Genomic DNA, 6408 nt, shown 5'->3' on the forward strand with positions numbered 1-6408 from the left:
ACACATACATCCCCCATGTCACACCCTGACCTAACCAAAATAATTTAAAAAAACAAAGATAACTAAGATCAGGGCGTGACAAGACCCCTTGACTTATCTAAGATTTTGTTACTTTACAGCTTTTTTCTACAATGGATTAAATTGTGTTTTTTCCCTCATCAATCTACACACAATACCTCATAATGACAAAGCAAAACTCGGTTTTTAGAAATGTTTGCTTATTAAAAATAATAAAAAAACTGAAATAGTGTTCAGTGCCTTTACTCAGCACTTTTTTTAAGCACCTTTGGTAGTAATTACAGCCCCGGGGTCTTCTTGAATATGACGCTACAAGCTTGGCACACCTGTATTTAGGGAGTTTATCCCATTCTTCTCTGCAGATCCTCTCTAGCTCTGTCAGGCTGGATGGGGAGAATCGCTGCACAGCTATTTTCAGGTCTCTCCAGAGATGTTAGATCGGGTTCAAGTCCGGGCTCTAGCTGAGCCACTGTAGGACATTCAGAGACTTGTCTTAAAGCCATTCATGCATTGTCTTGGCTGTGTGCTCAGGGTCGTTGTCCTGCTGGAAGGTGAACCTGCACCCCAGTCTGAGGTCCTGAGCGCTATGGAGCAGGTTTTCATCAAGGATCTCTCTGTCCTTTCCTCCATTCATCTTTCCCTCGATCCTGACTAGTCTCCCAGTCCCTGCCGCTGAAAAACATCCCCACAGCATGATGCTGCCATCACCATGCTTCACCATAGGGATGGTGCCAGGTTTCTTCCATACGTGATGCTTGGCATTCAGGCCAAAGAGTTCAATCTTCATGTCATGTGCCTTTTACTGAGGAGCGGCTTCCGTCTGGCCACTCTACCATAAAGGCTTGATTGGTGGAGTGCTGCAGAGATGGTTGTCCTTCTGGAAGGTTCTCCCATCTCCACAGAGGAACTCTGGAGTGACCATCGGGCCCATCTACCCTGATTGCTGAGTTTGGCCGTTTAAGAATTATGGAGGCCACTGTTCTTGGGGACCTTCAATGCTGCAGAATGTTTTTGGTACCCTTCCCCAGATCTGTGCCTCGACACAATCCTGTTTCGGAGTTCCACGAACAATTCCTTCAACCTTAGGGCTTGGCTTTTGCTCTGACATACATTGTCAACTGTGAGATCTTATGTAGACGGGTGTGTGCCTATCCAAATCATGTACAATCACTTGAATTTACCACAGGTTGACTCCAATCAAGTTGTAGAAACATCTCAAGGATGATCAGTGAAAACAGGATGCACCTGAACTCAATTTTGAATTTCATAGCAAAGGGTTTGAATACTTATGTAAATAAGGTATTTCAGTTTTTTTTTTAAATAAATTAGCAAAAATGTCTAAAAACCTGTTTTCGCTTTGTCATTGTGGGGTATTGTGAGGTAAAAAAAAATTTTAATCCATTTTAGAATAAGGTTGTAACGTTACAAAATGTGGAAAAAGTCAAGAGGACTGAATACTGTCTGAAGACACTGTAGTAATATCAGATTGGGAGAGCGCTTCCAATTTGACAACCAGACCAGGCCGTGGACTCTCCTAATGGATGCAGAGTCCTTAGGGCTAGACCACTATCCAGTGATGGATGACATGGTGGCTGCCATGATCCTCCCTGACAAGGAGATTGTTGGGAAGGTGCCTCGCCTCAAACCAGGAACTGAATGAGTAAGCGATGAACGGCTACAAAGCACTTTCAGGACCCTCTCCCTCATGGTGCACCTCGTTAACGCGGCTACGAGGCTGCAACCCTACCTCGCCCTGCTGATTCCTCGCCTCCCAAGGGGTGGTGATGACCTTCTTAAGGTGGCCACAGAGGTGGCTGCTCACTATGCTCCAGACGGACATGGCACGTGCTAACGGTAAGGCTTTGGCTTCAGTGGGGACTTCACGCTACCATCTTTGGCTGGCACAGTCTAAACTGCAACTGCAAGTTCAGAAAACATTCTTGGAGCTCCCCTTCACACCAGGTTCCCCCTTTGGGCCAGGGGTCGACAAAATCAGACTTCAGAACTGAGCAAAGACAGAGAAACATTGCAGGAGTTCTTGGTAACTGCACACCCTTACACCGCCCTTCAAAGGAGCTGGAAGACAGGGCAGGATGTCTCAAGGGTGCTCCAGCAATGTCTTGGCCCCCCTCCTCCCCCACGAGACAGCAGGGGCAGGGAAATGGGGGTTCGCCTGGCACGCCAACAGTTCCTGCCCTACTTGGAGGGGAAGCATAACCTGGTCAGATCAGACAACACCACGGTAGTGGCGTATATCAATCACCAGGGGGATCACGGCACCTCCACGAAATAGCTCAGGAGCTCTTGCTGTGGGCTCAGGCCCGCTTAGTGTCACTGCGGGCAGCGCACATACCCGGGGTCTTGAACCGGGCAGAGGACATGCTTTTGAGAAATGGCCCGCCGGAGGGGGACTGGAGCCGACACACTCAGATTGTGTTACAGCTGTGGGAAAGGTACGGTGTGCTCTGGCATCCAGGCCCATGCTGCCTCCAGCTTTGGGCTTGGCCCTTGAGAGGTGTAAATGGGCAAGTCTAGGTATTCAGGACAATGTGGTCAACACATTGCAGAATGCCAGGGCTTCCTCCACCAACGTGTCATATCAAATGTTGTGGGGAATAGTCTGTGCTTGGTGTGAGGGTCATAATGTTTCCCCCGAGTCGTGTGATGTACAAAAGGTTTTACACTTTTTACAATCACTGCTTGATAAGGGCAGAGCGGCATCTACTTTGAGAGTGAATTTGTCTGCAATTTCGGCATGCAAAGACAATGGCCCGGAGGTACCCATGGGTGACCACCCCTTGCTCTCCAAGTTTATGACGGGAGTTAAGCATCTGCGTCCAGCAAAGGCCCGTTCGGAACCAAACTGGGACCTTGACGTGGTGTTGTCAGCACTTGATAGGCCACCTTTCAAGCCCCTGGGGTTAGCGTCTTTGAAGCATCTTACCATGAAGGTGGCATTCCTGTTGGCTATTGTCTCTACTAAGAAGGTTAGTGAACTGCATGCTCTTTCAGTGAACGCTGAATGTTTCCAAATGGGTGCAGACAAGGGGAGTGTTATCATCTGAACTCTATTTCTTGCCGAAGGTCCTGTCTGACAGACGTGTGAACCAGGCCTTACATTTGTCAGCATACGCACCTCCCATGGCTGCAAGTGTGCTGGGTCTTTCCCCAAGTGTGCTGTGCCCGGTGAGGGACTAAGACAATACGACAGTCGGGGCAACTGTTTGTGTGTTATTGTCAGAGAGATCTTGGGAAGAGCCTATAACAGAGAGTCTCACATTTGATTGTGGACACTATTACTACAGCATATCAGCTGGCTGGCCAGCCTTTGCCGTTTGCTGTGGTGGTGTGTTCTACTAGAGGTGTAGCTACATCGTGGGCCCTGCTCCGAGGAGTTCCCATTGATGAAATTTGCACCTCGTGTCTTTGATCAAAGTTATAGACTACTTTACATTACAGCTGCAGACTGTAAATGTCTAGTCTTCACCTTCACTCATCGAGAGTTTGAGGGTCTTACCATTTGTAACATATTCAGCTCGCACTGCATATATTCTGGTCTGGTAGAGTCTAACCATTCGTCAGCCATGTAGCCACCGCCCTACGCTGTCTGGTCTCAATGGTTGATTATTCAGGGTACAGCTAGAACCACTTTACACACTGGCAGCAACCTGGCATGTTTTGGTCTAATATGTTAATTCTTTAGGAGACCTTTTTAAGCACCACTTTACATACCGCCAGCAACCCGGCGTGTTTTGGTCTAATATGTTAATTCTTTAGGAGTCCTTTATAAGCACTATGGCAAAAGGGGTGTTCCATCCATTTGGCATAATGTCTGTGCTTATATGGGCGTGGTTACTGACTGGGTAAAACTACATAAAAAACTATTATCTCATTTTGAAGGCTAAAATCACATTTCATCTTCTCACAAATATTTTCATATTTAATCATATAAGTTTTACAACATTTAGATGTAACTCTGACATATATACTGAGAAATCTCTTAAAGTTACAATGTTTCCATTACAATGTCTTTAATGATGTCAAAAAACAACAAATTATCTGACATGATTGTTCTTTAAGTCCCTCACAACCATTTCACACATTATTTGTGTTAGAAATATTGTTTCATTATCCACTTTGGCTGTTGGAGTTTTGGCGGGAAGAATCTCTTTGTAACAAAGGGTTCGTTCCCCTCAATACTGCCTGGCATGGAGAGAAAGTTCCTGCAAGGTATTTACGACCGTCATTAAAACTGGCCAACTCCCCCAGTAGAGGGGGTCTTGAAACCTTTGATTAGCCGGCACCTTTGATCTCCATCCAGGAGGGCAAGTCATGACAGTACATAGTTAATGAGAGACTGGGTTGACACAGCACAGAAGAGTGCAAGAGACGTGACCAAAAATACAACATGAGAACAAGCGGACATAAACGCTCATAAAAACGTAAAATAACAAAACCTAGATTATTGCGATAATGAATTTGGAATATCCCGCAAAAGCATAAATTTGAATTAATCAAATGAATTATATATATTGCCCAGCCCTATGCCATGGTCACAATGTTAAAGGGTTACACACCAAAATCATCATAAATGATATGTATTATTTCATTTTGACACATATTTAATTGAGCTACACGTCACTAAAAAAGTGTTGTTCTACAGTATGCCCAATGTCCATTGAGTCCACTACTGTATCCCACTGACTGTGAGTGACCTGGCCGGAGAGGAGGTATTTGTTACATCATGCACATAATACCATGTACTTTCAGATGACAATAGTGGATCGGAGAGGGGAGTTAGCCGAGGCACTAACTCGTGAAATCTCTTTTGAGTTCCACAACCTTCCATTTCAGGCCATGGGTTAAGCTCTCATGTGAGCTGTTTTGTTGAAAGCACAGATCACATATTCAGTTGCATGTTTCAGGAATGTTCCAGTGTCAGATATATTTCCTGTGCTTTAACTCATGTTGATAGCCTTTTCAAATCTTACTGTTTAATCGTCTTTGCAGTTTAATGCCCCCCTCCCCTTGTGTTAAAAAGAGTACATCTTTATTTTTATTGAATTAGGGTAGACAAGTGGAATACAAGATAGACTATTGCCCCATACACACTCTGCACAACTTGTACAACTGATGTAAAATGCATTTGACACAATGGCTGTGATACAAAATGTTTGTGAAACAGAGTTTCCACAAATCGGTGTCTCCTTTTTTTGCAGACAAACTCTCTGTTGTATCACAAGTGTTGTGTCAAATGTGTTGTGCATCAATTGTACAAACTGAGTGTGTACAGGCCGTGCCCCTGTGGTGGTCCTTACACACTAGGTGTATAATGACTGTGTAATGACCACCACAGGGGCCCGGCCTGTACACACTCAGTGTATACTGAACAAGTTTACACAGCCGTGGAGACACTGCCTAATGATTGTGTAACGATTTTTAGAGGAGCAAGCTGCAGGTCTAAAGGATCTGTGCTTTTCTTTTCCATTGAAGAATACAAAGACAAACCCTACAATATCTGCTGCAATGTGATGTCTAACCATTATACAATACTTCAAGCGCATTAAAAGTATTATGCATTCGCAATGACGCCTCAGCCTCGCCAGCAGCTTGAGGATGAGACATGAGGGCAGGCTGTCTGCACATTACACAAGCACAGCACAGTTAGTCTGACAGTATGGAAGTGTTAGAAGAAGTGAGGCGATAGGAGGCAGTACTGCAGCCAGAGCCCAGCCCCTGTTCCATCCATCCACAGGCAGCAACAGGGCATCAGCCACTGTACTGCGCAGTTCCACTCCCAAACCCGTCATGTGAGGCTTTACATTGATCATGCGAGTAGGAACATCAATGCACAGAGTCCTCCTTACAGCTCACACTGTATCATACGAGCTTGAGGCACACACAGTCATGTACTTCTCACATGGGCACACTCAAGCCCTCTGACACACAGCCCTCTAACGCAGTTTCCCACACTGTTTACAATGGGCTAACTAGCACTAAGCAGGTGTTCTGTCATCACATCAGCACACAGACAGGGAACTTAACCTCCTAGATGTCTTTTCTGGGTGAGTTAGGTAACCAGTTTTCCCACAAAGCACTGCTTTGCCCTACTTCTGTCAGTGTGTTACATGTTTTATAAAATCGGGGGTAGGTGTATATGCCATGTTCCCATAGAAACCCCTGCATCTAGTGACCTTAACCTTTCAGTTATAACCTTACTTGGCGTGTAACATAAGACTAGTATTATGTGGCCAGTCTCTGGCCAGGGCACACTGATGAAGGATCTGATTTAAGGCAGATGCTGAAAAATAGTATCTTTATACTATCTATTTCCAGTGGGACTCTGTAGTTTAATAATACCTTTCTTCACGCCTTTGAGAGCCCACTTTG

Source organism: Salvelinus fontinalis, chromosome 6, assembly GCF_029448725.1.
Source record: "Salvelinus fontinalis isolate EN_2023a chromosome 6, ASM2944872v1, whole genome shotgun sequence".
Taxonomy (NCBI): Eukaryota; Metazoa; Chordata; class Actinopteri; order Salmoniformes; family Salmonidae; genus Salvelinus; species Salvelinus fontinalis.